The sequence below is a fragment of the Aquarana catesbeiana genome, linkage group LG04 (genome assembly GCF_042186555.1).
Source record: "Aquarana catesbeiana isolate 2022-GZ linkage group LG04, ASM4218655v1, whole genome shotgun sequence".
In the NCBI taxonomy this organism is placed as follows: domain Eukaryota; kingdom Metazoa; phylum Chordata; class Amphibia; order Anura; family Ranidae; genus Aquarana; species Aquarana catesbeiana.
Genome location: NC_133327.1, coordinates 400,360,807 through 400,376,883, shown reverse-complemented (window position 1 = coordinate 400,376,883; position 16,077 = coordinate 400,360,807). Strand labels below are relative to the sequence as shown.

Here is a 16,077-nt window from a genome sequence, read left to right as displayed (position 1 = left end):
TATACAGGTTTCTGCTAGGTAGAGTCTCTCTATCTCTCTATTTGTCCTGTTTAGCTTTATCACTGAAAGAGAAAGTAAAAGAAAATCCAAAATGGTAGAAAGTCCCCAGAACAGTAATAGAGGGTAAGTCTTCCAATGAGGACACTAGTTCTGGTGACCTGGGGGGCCCCCAAAAAATTCCCTTAACCACTTAGACTGGAAGACTTGCCTGCTTAATGACCAGGTCATTTGTTTGCCATACAGAACTGCATTGCTTTAACTGACAATTGCACTGTGGTGCGATGCTGTACCCAAACAAAATTGAAGGCCTTTTTTTTTCACAAATAGAGCTTTCTTTTGGTGGTATTTGATCACCTCTGCGATTTTTATTTTTTGCGCTATAAACAAACGACAATTTTGAAAAAAAAAATAATATTTTTTACTTTTTGCTGTAATAAATATCCCAAAAAATGTTTTTAAAAAAATCTAATTTCTTCACCACTTTTGGCCAATATATATTCATCTACATATCTTTTGAAAAAAAAAAAAAATCTCAATAAGCGTATATTGATTGGTTTGCGCAAAAGTTATAGCGTCTACAAACTATGGGATAGATTTATGGCATTTTTTTTTTTTTTTTTACTAGTAATGGCAGTGATCAGCGATTTTTAGTGGTACTGCGATATTGCGGCAGACAGATTGGACACTTGACACATTTTTGGGACCACTGACATTTAAACAGCGATCAGTGCTATAAAAAACACACTGATTACTGTATAAACGTCACTGTCAGGAAAGGGGTTAACACTAGGGGCGATCAAGGGGTTAATTGTGTTTCCTCGTTTGTGTTTCTAACTGCAGAGGGATGGAACTGACTAGAGGAGGAGACATATCGTTGTTCCTAGCTAGTAGGAACAGACAATCTGTCTCCCCTTTCCTCACAGAACAGGGATTTGTGTGTTTACACACACACACACACACACACACACACACACACGTCCCTGTTCTGGGTCTCGTGCCCACGATCACACGTGGCTGGCGGTCATCATGACCGCCGGCCGCACGCATCGGCTCCCCACCGTGCAGCAGACGCGCCTGCTATAAGCATTTAAAGGGCTGACGTACAGCTACGACGGTTCGCAGGATCGTGCCAACCTGCCGCAGCAGTATAATGACGGCGGCTGGTTGGCAGGTGGTTAATTTGCAGGGATTTCTTTTAACTTCCTGTTTTGGCAATGGGGCAGGAAGGGAAATCTACCCAATGGGACACAGATGGCAAAAAAACTGACAGGGCTTATATCGAGAGATGCACCGATATTTTGTCGGCCGAAACCTATAGTCCAAAATGGCGTTATCTGCATTTTGCCTATATAGGAAAGAGCCTGATAATGGCACCAAAAATGCATGTGATTTTGCCGTGACTTTACCACAATTTTACTATGCTTATGGTGTGTTTTGCATAGGTCATGTGTGTCAAAAAATGCATCAAAAAATGTACCACTGGTCCGTTATTGATGTGTTTTCAATGCATTTCAAAGGGGAGGTGTGTTTTTGGTGCGTTTTTTCAGCCGACCAAAAATGCAGCAAGCAGGATTGTTAACACCACAATGGAAGCGCAACAGAACAGTGTGAAGACATACATAGAATTTAAAGGGATACATTTTTCTTGAACTTTTCTTGCACTAGAGGTGCCAATAATGGCCCACAGTAAATTAATAATCATTTAAATTCACGATGATAAATAAAAAGTTGAATATAAAATACAATTCTATATAAAAATACAGTATCCCACAAAAGTGAGTACACCCCTCACATTTTTGTAAATATTTTATTATATCTTTTCATGTGACAACACTGAAGAAATTACACTTTTCTACAATGTTAAGTAGTGAATGTACAGCTTGTATAACCATGTAAATTTGCTGTCCCCTCAAAATAACTCAACACAGCCATTAATGTCTAAACCACTGGCAACAAAAGTGAGTACACCCCTAAGTGAAAATGGCCAAATTGGGCCCAAAATGTCAATATCTTGTGTGGCCACCATTATTTTCCAGCACTGCCTTAACCCTCTTGAGTATTGAGTTCACCAACCATTATTTTCCAGCACTGCCTTAACCCTCTTGGGTATTGAGTTCACCGGAGCTTCACATGTTGCCACTGGAGTCTCCTTCCACTTCTTCATGACAACTAGATGGAGCTGGTGGATGCCCTTGAGCTCCTCCGCCTTCCATTTGAGGATGCTCCACAGATGCTCAATAGGGTTTAGGTCTGGAGACATGCTTGGCCAGTCCATCATCTTTCCCCTCAGCTTCTTTAGCAAAGCAGTGGTCGTCTTGGAGGTGTGTTTGGGGTCATTGTCATGTTGGAATACTGCTCTGCGGCCTAGTCTGCAAAAAGAGGAGATCATGCTCTGCTTCATTATGTCACAGTACATTTTGGCATTCATGATTCCCTCAATGAACTGTAGCTCCCCAGTCCCGGCAGTACTCATGCAGCCCCAGACCATGACACTCCCACCACCATGCTTGACCGTAGGCAAGACACACTTGTCTTTGTACTCCTCACCTGGTTCCCGCCATATTGACACCATCTGAACCAAATACGTTTATCTTGTTCTCATCAGACCATAGGACATGGTTATAGTAATCCATGTCCTTAGTATGTTTATCTTCAGCAAACAGCGGGCTTTCTTGTGCATCATCTTTAGAAGAGGCTTCCTTCTGGGACGACAGCCATGCAGACCAATTTGATGCAGCGTGCGGCGTATGATCTGAGTACAGATAGGCTGACCCCTCACCCCTTTAACCCCTGCAGCAATGCTGGCAGCACTCATACATCTATTTCCCAAAGACAACCTCTGGCTATGATGCCGAGTACGTGCACTCAACTACTTTGGTCGACTATGGAGAGGCCTGTTCTGAGTGGAACCTGTCCTGTTAAACCGCTGTATGGCCTTGGCCACTGTGCTGCCACTGTGCTGCCACTCAGTTTCAGGGTCTTGTCAATCTTCTTATAGCCTAGGCCATCTTTATGTAGAGCAACAATTCTTTTTTTCAGATCCTCAGAGAGTTCTTTGCCATGAGGTGCCATGTTGAACTTCCAGTGACCAGTATGAGAGAGTGAGAGTGATAACATCAAATTTAACACACCTGCTCCCCATTCACACCTGAGACCTTGTAACACTAACGAGTCACAAGACACCGGGGAGGGAAAATGGCTAATTGGGCCCAATTTGGACATTTTCATTTACGGGTGTACTCACTTTTGTTGCCATTGATTTAGACATTAATGGCTGTGTGTTGAGTTACTTTGAGGGGGCATCACATTTACACTGTTATATAAGCTATACACTCACTACTTTACATTGTAGCAAAGTGTCATTTATAATAAAATATTTACAAAAATGTGAGAATGTGTATTCACTTTTGTGAGATACTGTATATATGTTTTTTTTAAAAACTGTCATTTTCAGTTTTGGTTTTCGGCCAAATGCATCCTGCATTTTTGGTACCAAAATTTCCATTCAGTGCACCTCTACTTATAACCCTAACTTACTCTTTCCAAAATAAAAATAAAAAGTTTTGCCTGTAGTTTTATTTTAAGAATATATTGGGAAGAACTAGTTTTTGCACCACAACATTCATTGCAGTCATTCTCCAACAAAAAGAAAGGCAATCAGCAGAAAGTACAAAAGGCTTTTTGAAACAAGTTTGAGTCCTTAGAAAAATATCAATGCTCTATACACATAATAGTCTCAAGTCCTTAACACTCATATAAAAAAAAAAAAAAAATACTATTATAAATAAGAAAAAAATAAAAATGTGTTTTAAAAGATTACCCCAGAAAGGCAAGACATTGGAAACCCAAACTGAGATTACATATTACATACTAAAGATTGATGATATAGTTCCACTCATGAGCCTAAAACTTCCTTCAAGACCTACAGGTCCACTTAAAAATACTAATCCCTCCACACCCAAAAGAACAAAACTGGGAATATAAACAAGACTGTCTCTGGCAAATCTTTTTCACCAACAACATACCACCTTTCATAGGGCTGAAAAAGTCCTTCCTTCCTCTCATCAAACTTAGGTTAAATGATATTATACAGAATTCTCCCATACAAAGTCCATGTAGCCAGCAACTCAATGAAACGACAGTTCCCTCAAGCTGGTATACAGCATTCCTACCTCTAATAGTTTCTGGACCCTTGCAACAAGAAAATGTAAACTTTGGTTGTACAAACACCAAAGTTACAGAGAATCCTAAAATGACTGTTATTTTTTTAGTATTAAAGCGGAACTACACTGCATTTGAGCACCACAAACCAAAAATGCTATTGAATTAATTTTTAATATTTAAAGCAAACTCATCCATCCATCCATGTCGTCTCCAGGCTTTATTATGCTGCAAAATCACTTTGAAAAAGACTCCCCTAGTATTTCTGGACTTGGCCATCTTGAGAAGAATTTATTTCCTGGAATCCATCTGCCCTTAGCTCAGACACACAGGCAGGAGGGTGTGCTTAGCTGAGAAAACCCCTCCTCCCCTCCTGAGGACTCCTGGGATATATGATATCATTTGCCTAGGCTCTTCTGGAGTCCCCCATTGGTGCTGTATGCTCCTCTTCTCCTCCGAGTGCCTGTGTGTTGGAAGGGCACCCACACAGGTGTACACCCAAGCCTGGCTGTGTGCCGCTATTGACACACACAGCACAGCTCACAGGTTTTGACTGACAGCAGCAATAGCCTAAGGCTCCTGCTGCTCTCAGAATCTCCACTGAGAATAGGAAAAGAGAACAGTGTTAGATCGAGGGAGGAGTCAGGTAAGTCTTTAGAGGTGGGGGAGGGGGGAATGTGGACAGTGAGTGGGGTTTTAGTTTTTACCCTAATGCATAGAGTGCATTAAGGTAAAATAAATTAAAAGAAAATAAAAAAAACAATTGCTGTAGATTTAAAAAGGTGCTCCAGCCTGGATAAAAAAAAAATTAAAAAAGGCAGCAGCTACAAATACTGTAGATACTGACTTATTATATGGTCACTTACCTGTCCAGGGAGCCTGCAATGCTGGCGCACCAGCTGATCTTTGGATCGGCTGTCGTGTGCTGCCAGTGCTATCTCCACTAAGGGAAACCAGCAGTGAAGCCTTTAGGCTTCACAGACGGTCCCCTACTGCTCATGTGCGAAGCGCGCTGCACTTTCTAATCAGAGAGAAAGGAGGCTGAACTTCCGAGGGATGAAGCTGCGGCCCCGTCTCCCATAAATGAGGACAAGGACCTGTCAAAAACAGGTACCCCACCCCCACAAAATATGCCAAATGTAGCACCGGAGGGGGAGAGGAAGAAAATATGGAGAAGTTCCACTTTTGGGTGAAACTCCACTTTAAGAACTACATTAAAGTCATTATAAGCCTTCCTACCTTTCATGGTGTGATGTGTTAACCTTTGCACACAGCCTACAGTAGATTCAATCATATTCCTCTGTCAAAGTTCAGTTTGTTTGAAACATGAGGCATGCAGCATGGCACTTCACAGGTTAATGCATGATCCCTGTAGTCCAACAGCCAACACTTCCAGTGAAGAAATTACATATCCTAAATTTTCATGGTTCCCCAAGTCTAATGCTGGTGCAGGTGAAAGCAACTGTCAGAGCTTAGCATGCTGGAAGAGATGTGTGTGTTTCATAATTAGCACGCATTTGTGATGCAACACAGAGAAATGGCTACATACATGTTACCAGGAACAGGAAGTTGCTTGTCCCACTGGTAAACAGGGACAACGTACAGTGGGGATCGAAAGTTTGTGCACCCCAGGTAAGAATGTGTATTAATGTGCATAACGAAGCCAAGGAAAGATGGAAAAATCTCCAAATGGCATCAAATTACAGATTAGACATTCTTATAATATGTCAAAAATAGTTAGATTTTATTTCCATCATTTACAATTTCAAAATTACAGAAAACAAAAAAGTGGCGTCTGCAAAAGTTTGGGCACCCTGCAGAATTTATAGCATGCATTTCCCCCTTTGCAAAGCTGAGACCTGCCAGTGTCATGGATTGTTCTCAATCATCGTCTGGGAAGACCAGATGATGTCAATCTCAAAGGTTTTAAATGGCCAGACTCATCTGACCTTGCCCCAACAATCAGCACCATGGGTTCTTCTAAGCAGTTGTCTAGAAAACTGAAACTGAAAATAGCTGACGCTCACAAAGCTGGAGAAGGCTATAAGAAGATAGCAAAGCGTTTTCAGATGTCAATATCCTCTGTTCGGAATGTAATTAAGAAATGACAGTCATCAGGAACAGTGGAAGTTAAAGCAAGATCTGGAAGACCAAGAAAAATATCAGACAGAACAGCTCGCAGGATTGTGAGAAAAGCAATTCAAAACCCACGTTTGACTGCACGATCCCTCCAGAAAGATCTGGCAGACACTGGAGTTGTGGTACACTATTCCACTATAAAGAGATACTTGTACAAATATGGTCTTCATGGAATAGTCATCAGAAGAAAACCTCTTCTACGTCCTCACCACAAAAATCAGCGTTTGAACTTTGCAAATGAACATATAGACAAGCCTGAGGCATTTTGGAAACAAGTTCTGTGGACCGATGAGGTTAAAATAGAACTTTTTGGCCGGAATGAGCAAAGGTACGTTTGGAGAAGAAAGGGCACAGAATTTAATGAAAAGAACCTCTGTCCAACTGTTAAGCAAGGGGGTGGATCAATCATGCTTTGGGGTTGTATTGCAGCCAGTGGCACAGGGAACATTTCACGAGTAGAAGGAAAAATGGATTCAATAAAATTTCAGCAAATTTTGGATGGTAACTTGATGCCATCTGTGAAAAAGCTGAAGTTAAAGAGAGGATGGCTTCTACAAATGGATAATGATCCTAAACACACCTCAAAATCCACGGGGGATTACATCAAGAGGCGTAAACTGAAGGTTTTGCCATGGCCTTCACAATCTCAACATTATTGAAGATCTATGGATAGACCTTAAAAGAGCAGTGCGTGACAGACAGCCCAGAAATCTCAAAGAACTGGAAGACTTTTGTAAGGAAGAATGGGCAAAGATACCTCAAACAAGAATTGAAAGACTCTTGGCTGGCTACAAAAAGCGTTTACAAGCTGTGATACTTGCCAAAGGGGGCAGTACAAGATATTAACTCTGCAGGGTGCCCAAACTTTTGCAGACGCCTTTTTTTTGTTTTCTGTAGTTTTGAAAGTGTAAATGATGGAAATAAAATCTAACTTTTTTTGACATTATTAGAATGTCTAATCTGTAATTTGATGACATTTGGAGATTTTTCCATCTTTCCTTGGCTTCGTTATGCACATTTATACACATTTTTACCTGGGGTGCCCAAACTTTCGATCCCCACTGTAGGTGGCTTAATGACACTAAAAACTGCAACCACAACATGTGAATTGGCACAGTGGTGTAGTGGGTAGCACTCTCGCCTAGCAGTAAAAAGGGTCGCTGGTTCAAATCCCAACCACGACACTACCTACCTGGAGTTTGCATGTTCTCCCTGTGCCTGCGTGGGTTTCCTCCGGGTGTTCCGGTTTCCTCCCACACTAAGACATGCTGGTAGGTTAATTGGCCCTAGTATATGAATGTGAGTTAGGGACCTTAGATTGTAAGCTTCTTGAGACTAGGGACCGATGTGAATGTACAATGTATATGTGAAGCGCTGCGTAAATTGACGGCACTATATAAGTACCTTAAATAATAATAATAATAACCCATCATTACAAGCTAAGGCAAACAAATCACAAGGGATTTTAACTAAACTAAGTTAAATTGTCATTAAGCCCCAACATTTTTTTATGTGGCATGTAGAGTGACAGCTCCTCCCTCTCCCCTTGCTGAAGTGTGTCAGGGGCTGTCCATCTAGATCTAAACTCTGCCTCCAAAATGTAAATAACTCTTATTATCCAAAAGAATAACATTACAGTTATTATCAATGTTACAAAAAGTATTTCCTGTTATTTACAGGTTTATTTTTTTTAGCAAAACTTTTTTTTTTTTATGCGACTGCCATACAGCCCCATACAGCCTGACAGGCAACTCCCCCCCCCTCAGGCCAAAAGTGACCGAAGACATAGATTTATCAGTCCCTTTCTCTACAGCCTCAGCTATACAGATGGATGAATAGTGTCACGGAACGTTCCACACTCCACTTGAGTGCTTCCGCCAGTATACCACTTCCTTCCAGTCTGGATACAGATATCAGATATTCCAACCGCTCATAAGCACAAAACAAGGCGAGACTTGTTTCACTGCTAACATGGACTGTTTATTTAAAATCAAAATTACAAGACTTTATATGCTGTTAGAGGAGGTTCCCCCCTCCTGCTCATATTATTCTAACAATACAACTGTAACCTAATTAACATGAGCTAGTTTACTAAATCATTTACCCAGACTAGGTGACTACGTCTCCTAGCTCATTGACTATTCAAAACACATTACCATAAACATCAACACAGGGTTAATTAGAACAAACAACAATGTGTGGAATACCCTTAGAACCTGTGATAAGCCAGACTAGACTCATTTACATTATACACATTATAGCAGAAGCTAATTACAATAAACAATACAAACAGTGATCTCCCCCCTCCTCAGCCTAGTCATCAACAAACTATAGTAGGAGTAGACTGACCTATTTTAAGCAAAGACATACCCTCCAAGTCACCATTTCCCATATGGCATACACAGGGTCCCCAGAGTCTGTGTGTCCTGGGGGACAAGGACCTAATTCCAAAGTAATACCACCTCATGGGTCCCCAGGCATACAGCACACAAAGAGCACCGTTACCCCAAATGTCAGGGCCCATAATCTGTCGGCAAGAGGCTTGCATTCAGTCCCCTCCAAAAGCCTCTGTCCTGGCTAGGTCTGTCACATTTCTCCCCTTTCGGCAGAAGATTAACACAGGAGGAGACCCCAGACGGGTTGACTCCGAAGTTAGTCCATAGTTCCAGTCCTCTACTGCCTGTACCCACACAGTACCCCAAACAAATTGTTCCAAACAAAGCATTACTTACCCAGCCAACCTCTGCCTCTCTCAGAGAACATGAGCGCCACTGGGGACAGGCCTGGACTGACCCTTCTCCCTGGAGTCCTTTCAGCTGCTGGAGAGAAGACAGGGTGACTGGGTTCACTCCGTCATGCTGTTGGGGATCTGGGTCGACTGCCCAGCATCCGTGGGGTAGACAGGTGTAGACTGAAGTCCCATCCACTTTTACAGGAAATCCATCTTTTGTTAGTGGAGGGCAGGGGCCAGCAGCGCTCTGTTCCGTTGCCAGCAGTTCAGTTGGGCGTAGGAGCTTCCCTACATCATCTGCTCCAGCTAACTGTTGGGGAGAGAGGCCGACTGCCCCAGCTCCCTGGAACTCTGCAGTTGTTGCCAGTGCTGGGCAGAGGTTGGTAGCACTCTGCCCGGTTGCCAGCACTTCTGCTGGTTTTCTGTTAGTGGAGGCCACAGGCCCATCCACCGACACCAAATCAAGCTGCAGTTGTGAGGTGATGACTGCATTCTCTCCTTGGATCCTGATCTGCAGCTCGTGATAGACTGCCACCTCCTCACCCTGGGCCTCCAGAATTGCTGCAGGTGTGGGGCAGAGGTCTTGGACCCTCTGTCCGGTTGCCAGCACTTCTGCTGGGGGTTTGCTAGATGGTTCCTCCTCTACAGAAACATTTATTAAATCCCCAGTCTCTGGAATTGCTAAAAGTGTGGGACAGAGGTCTTGGACCCTCTGTTCAGTTACCAGATCTTCAGCTGGAGAAGTTTGTTGTAACTTCATAGATGCTGCTGGCAGAAAATCGCATGTCCCTGTCAGTGTTGTGGAAGAAAGGCCGACTACCTCTTCTCTCAAGAAGGCCGAAGCCACTGTTGGTGCTGGGCAGAGCACAGTGAACTTTGGCCCAGATAGCAGCTCTTCTGCTGGAGGCTCATCATGTTGTTCTTCCTCTGCAGAAAAGTCTATCAAATCCCATGTCTCTGAAACTGATGTCTGGGGATAGAGGTTCACCATCTCCTGTCCATGGAACCCAGAAGATGCAATCAGTGCTGGGCAGAGGTTAGCAGAGCTCTGCCCTGTTGTCAGCACTTCAGGTTTGGGGCTGGCAATCTCCAGATTTTCCACTGCCGACTCTCTGGCATGCTGCTGAACGTGTTCTAGCAGTTTCCTGTATGCCCTTTCCAGATGCTGTTCCTTCCTTAGCAAATGGTCCATATCAGGTTTGAGCTCTGAGACCCCTGCAAGACCAAGCATAGCCTCTCTATATTCTCGCAGGTCCTCAAGGGCAGGTTCCCCTTCATCGCCAAACACAAACGATCTGTAAGGCTCTCCCACAGCAATCCAGGGCCTCCAAAGTCATATCCCTCCGGAGAGCATTCTGTTGTCTCCCCTAAATATTCCTCCTCCGCGTGCCATTGCAGAGCCCGATAATGATTGTCCAGCTCTATCTCCTGCTGGACCAGCCTGTCCAACTCAGTCACCCATTGCTCCTGGGGCCGTTCTCCCAGGAATGCCATCCGCAATGCCCGTTGGTCACTGGCCCGTTGCTCTTGGGTCGGAAAGCACTTGCCGTGTTTTATACCAGCGAGCTGGAGGGCTCCAATCCAGAGCTCCACCCGAATTTGCTGCCTAAGCTCCAGGTATTCATCCTCAGACACAGTCCTGGTGTATGTTGAAAGGAGGTTCCCCCCTCCTGCTCATATTATTCTAACAATACAACTGTAACCTAATTAACATGAGCTAGTTTACTAAATCATTTACCCAGACTAGGTGACTACGTCTCCTAGCTCATTGACTATTTAAAACACATTACCATAAACATCAACACAGGGTTAATTAGAACAAACAACAATGTGTGGAATACCCTTAGAACCTGTGATAAGCCAGACTAGACTCATTTACATTATACACATTATAGCAGAAGCTAATTACAATAAACAATACAAACAGTGATCTCCCCCCCTCCTCAGCCTAGTCATCAACAAACTATAGTAGGAGTAGACTGTCCGATTTTAAGCAAAGACATACCCTCCAAGTCACCATTTCCCATATGGCATACACAGGGTCCCCAGAGTCTGTGTGTCCTGGGGGACAAGGACCTAATTCCAAAGTAATACCACCTCAAGGGTCCCCAGGCATACAGCTCACAAAAAGCACCGTTTCCCCAAATACCAGGGCCCATAATCTGTCGGCAAGAGGCTTGCATTCAGTCCCCTCCAAAAGCCTCTGTTCTGGCTAGGTCTGTCACAATTAGGAAGCGCTCTGAGGTTTCCTGATCATTTATAAACTGAGGCACATTAAGCACAGCCTACTATGCTTCAGTGATGAATAGACACAGAAGTGATTGGTACTGAACGCTCACTGTGTTCATTCAGAAAGGGAAGGGGCCAGTAAATGACATCCCCCTGTGTGCCCACAGCAGGTGCCAGTCGGAGAGTAGCGAAGCCGGCAGCGATGCGGGGAAAGGGACACACAGGGGGTTCCGGACAGCAGATGGAAGGGGCACATGTGCTAGAACCAATTCCCTTGCAGTGAAGCTGGAGAGAGGAAGAAGAGGGGAAGCTGGCAGTGCTGCAGTGGGAGACAGAAGAGGATCAGTGTCTGCAATAAGATAGTAAAGCTGGCCCTCCTGCTCAACAGGTGCCCGAGCCCCCCTTTTGAACTGATGGGGCCAGGGCCCAGTACAGGAGGGATGGTTGTTCTGCCTTATCAGCGGCCCTGGTGACTGCAACAGCATCACTGGGCTCTCTGCAGTCAAGGAAAAAGAAACCTAGGAGCTAAAGGAAACTCTCCCAGAGTGAAAGTACCCCTACCTTTCAGTGCAGTGGGGAGGGAACTCCTAATGTCATGTGATTGAGGTGCATGGGGCAGAAAAAAATTGGATTTTTTCTTCATACTTACCTGTATAATCCATCTCTTTGAGTACATCACGGGACACAGAGTAGCCATATACACTACTACCTGGGTTATGCGCTACCTATAGGTGAATGGACACTGACAGAACAAAAAAAAGACAGGAAGTCCCCCTCTATATAACCCCTCACATACAGGAAGTACTTCAGTTTTGTAGCAAGCAATAAACTCCCAAAAAGATTACATCTTTGATGTACTTAAAGAAATGGATTTTACAGGTAAGTATGAAGAAAAAATCCAATTTTCTTTTTCGTACATCATGGGACACAGAGCAGCCATATACATTACTACCAGGGACGTCCTAGAGCAATACCTTTGAGGGGAGTGAGACACATTGTATGAATACCACCATCAGATTTATACAGCAGCCTGTAAGACACTACGGCCAAAAGCCAAGTCCTCCACTGCCCTAACATCCACCTGATAAAACCTTGTGAATGTATGAACTGAAGACCAAGTAGCGGCCTTGAAAATCTGCTCCACTGATGACCGGATGGCGAAAAGCCCAGAAGGTACCAACACCCCTGATAGAATGAGCTCTTACACCAAAGGGAGGAGCTTTACCCTTCAGGCCATAGGCCTGAGTGATTAACTGGCGAATCCAAAGTGAAATGGACGCCTTGGAAGCCGCTTGCCCCTTCCTGGGGCCTTCAGGCAAAACCAAAAAGTGCATCAGAACTTCTGATGCTTGCAGACCTTTCCAGATAGACCCTGGACTGCCCGCACCACATCCAAAAGGTGCAACTGTTTCTCCTCTGGCGAACCAGGCTGAGAGTAAAAAGAGGCTAGAACAATATCTTGATTTAAATGAAAACCAGAAACCACCTTAGGCAGAAAAGACAGAAGAGGGCGTAGCACCACCTTATGGTGCACAATCAAATACAGCTCTCTACAGGAAAGAGCTGTCAGTTCTGAAACCCGTCTAGCCTAAGTAATTGCAAAAAGAAAAACAAACTTTCCGAGTCAAAAGAACTAACGGAATTTTGTAAATCGGTTCTAAGGGTTGCTTGTGTAGCACCGATAGAACCAAATTCAAATCCCAAGGACAAAGAGGCATCTTTACGGGAGGCAACAACAGATTTATTCTCTGAAGAAAAGTTTGGACCAGGGAACGCAAAACCAAGGGCTTCTTTAAGTACACTGACAAGGCCGAGACTTGTCCCTTAATTGTTGCCAAGGATAACTTCTAGTCTAAGCCTGACTGAAGAAAAGAGAGAACTCTCCCTACCAAATATTTGGGAGAATGCCAACCTCTGGTCTCACACCAAATGTAGGCCTTCCAGACCCTGTGATAGATCTTCCTGGTGACCGCCTTTCTGGCATTCACCAATGTAGATATCACTGGTCCTGAGATACCACAATCTCCAAATACTCTAGCCTCAATAGCCATGCTGTCAAATTCAGCAAGCGTAAATTTGGGTGGAAGTAAGGACCTTGCGATAGCAGATCGAGCTGGAGCATAAGCGTCCAAGGCTTATCTACTGCTAACCTCACTATCTCCGGGTACCAGGCCCCCCTGGTCCAGACCGGAGCTACCAGAATGACAGATGTCCTTTCCTCTCAGATTTTGCGCAAGAGATGTGGCAGGAGAGGAATAAGGGGAAATGCAAAAATTAGGGAGAACCGGGCACAGGGGACTACCAGCACATCCTCCCGATCGCAAGGGGATCCCTTGCTTTGGATACAAACTGCTGAATCTTGCAGTTGAACCTGGATGCCAAACAGATCTACCTCCGGCGTGCCCCACAGCTGGCAAATCTGCAAAAATACCCATGGGTGCAGAGATCATTCTCCTGGATGTATTTGTTGGCGGCTGAAATAGTCTGCCTTCCAGTTCTCCACCCCCAGAATGTGGACTGAAGACAGCACTGGCACATGCTTTTCTGTGCAAGACAGCACATGGCTGACTTCCATGTGGGCCAGATGACTTTTGGTGCCGCCCTGGTGGTTGACATAAGCCACCACCATGGCACTGTCAGTTTGTACCCTTGCTGGGTGACCCTGCAACCTGGCTGTCCAAAAGCTCAGAGCGAGGCGTATTGCCCGAAGCTCTAAGATGTTGATAGACAATGTCTGTTCCCCGAGGGACCATTTCCCCGCCTGGACTGCGGAACCCTCCATGACCGCGCCCCAGCCAGTCAGACTGGCAGCCGTGGTCACTACCTTCCATACCCCCGGAAGAAAAGACCTTCCTTGTACCAGATTCTGGTCGATTAACCACAAAGTGAGAATTCCACAAGCCTTGGGAGTTATGATCATGCAGGAATCTAGAGCCTGCATCTTCTTGTTCCATGTAGACAGAATGATCTGCTGCAATGCTCTGGAATGGAACTGGGCATAAGGAATTGCTCCGAATGAGGACATCATTCTTCCCAGAAGACTCATACAGAGTCGGAGAGAAGGGTGTCTTTTTCCCCTTATCTGTCGAACTTGCTCCTTTAGAAGCATTGACCCTTCTTGGAGGTAAGAACACCTTTGCCTGGAGTGTGTCCATAACCAGACCCAAGTATTCTACACTCTGAACTGGCTTCAAAACTGACTTCTTGACATTTATGATCCAGCTGAGGTGTTCCAGGAATTGAACCGTAAAGGCCACATTTCGTATCGAAGTCTGCAACGACTGATCCCCGAGTAGGAGATCATCTAGGTATCCTGCAATCAGGATCACCTGACACCTTAGCAGACCCAGCACTGGCGCTAGGATCTTTGTGAAAACTTGGGGGCGGTTGCGAGACCAAAAGGCAGAGCTACAAACTGAAAATGCTGCTCCTCTATTACAAACGCAAAAGCTTTTCGTGAGGCTGAAAAAATTTGGCACGTGCATGTATGTATCCATGATATCTATGGATAACAGGAAATCTTGCAAATGGAGGTTTACAAGCTCTTTACGTTTGCTGTCTAAAAATTCTGGTTCCCTAGCTGTCATGACAACCCTTTGGCTTTGAAAGAAATATGAAAAGTCACTCACTCAGAAAAAGTATGCAGAACAAATGTTCTAAGTTCACCTGACCTGCGCTATACTTGTTATTTTACTCAGTATTTAATCCAGAGACAGTCAGGCAATTCATATTTTCAAAAGCAAATCAGAAAAGGCAGCCCTGGTATTTGACCAATAATTGGTTTTCTTTAAGAAATTATTACTAAGATAAACAAATAAATGTACGCACATGAAAACCCACACAAGAGCATGTCCCCCATTATTATTGGCTTTTGCTCTAACAATCAAAAACTATGCCTGAGTGGATCGCATGTGCTCCGGCTACTGCAGACTCTACCTCTAGCTCCGTAACTAAGGGTTTGCACCTTGGTACAGGCCTTTAATTACATAGCTGGTGGAAGATTTAAGTGTGGTGATGTCATGTTCCCCATTGCTGCGGGAGAAAAGCTGGCGAGGAGGGTGGGGGGTCTGTTGACTCTTACATGAAACATGGTCTTAAAATTGTAGTTAACATTTAAGCTTAGAACTTAAAAACACTGGAAAATAACAGGGAAATCGTCTAGGAGTGCACCAAAATGACGAGTATCTCACAATGCATTAATCTGACAAGAGACATCAAAAAGTACCCTGTGATGTTGGGCTGTTCTGATTACCTCCATTCGAGATTGAACTTCAGGGGCTCTTGTACTGCCATGTAAAAAGACATGTCCATGCCACTGTCAAAATTAGCATTCATGTCTCTTAGAAAACCTGGTGTTGCAGTATGCATTCTCACCTACTGTTGAACTGAACATATTTATTTGTTCTACACATTTGATATTCGTCAGTTTGACACAGATTGAGCAGTTTAACCACTTTAGTACTGTGCTATAGCCAAAAGATGGCTACAGCACAGCTCTCTGGGAGGGTGTCCATGAATGTCCTCCCAGAACCCCATCCCCTGGGTACAGCTGATCGCAATCACAGAGGCCCTTTACCATGTGACCAGCTGTGTCCAATCAACATGATTTTCAGCAGGATATCATAGGCACATTCACAACCTATTAACCTGAAAAAATGCATTTGTGTACCATGCATAAAAAAAGATTCATAATAACTCAAATAATATTCATATGTAAATAGGAACATGCTTACCAGTGATTGTAGAGTGAAAGTAAAAAGGAAGTCTGACTCTAACCAAACATACTTCAAATGCTATCCAGAGTGGAAAATTAAATT

General features: G+C 44.1%; 1 protein-coding gene across 3 annotated transcripts in view; it reads right to left on the bottom strand.

The window, feature by feature from the left end:
- TRMT11 (tRNA methyltransferase 11 homolog) overlaps nucleotides 1-16,077 on the bottom strand; it is a 139,489-nt gene that overhangs the window by 82,660 nt on the left and 40,752 nt on the right. The gene's annotated exons all lie outside the window — the stretch shown is intronic.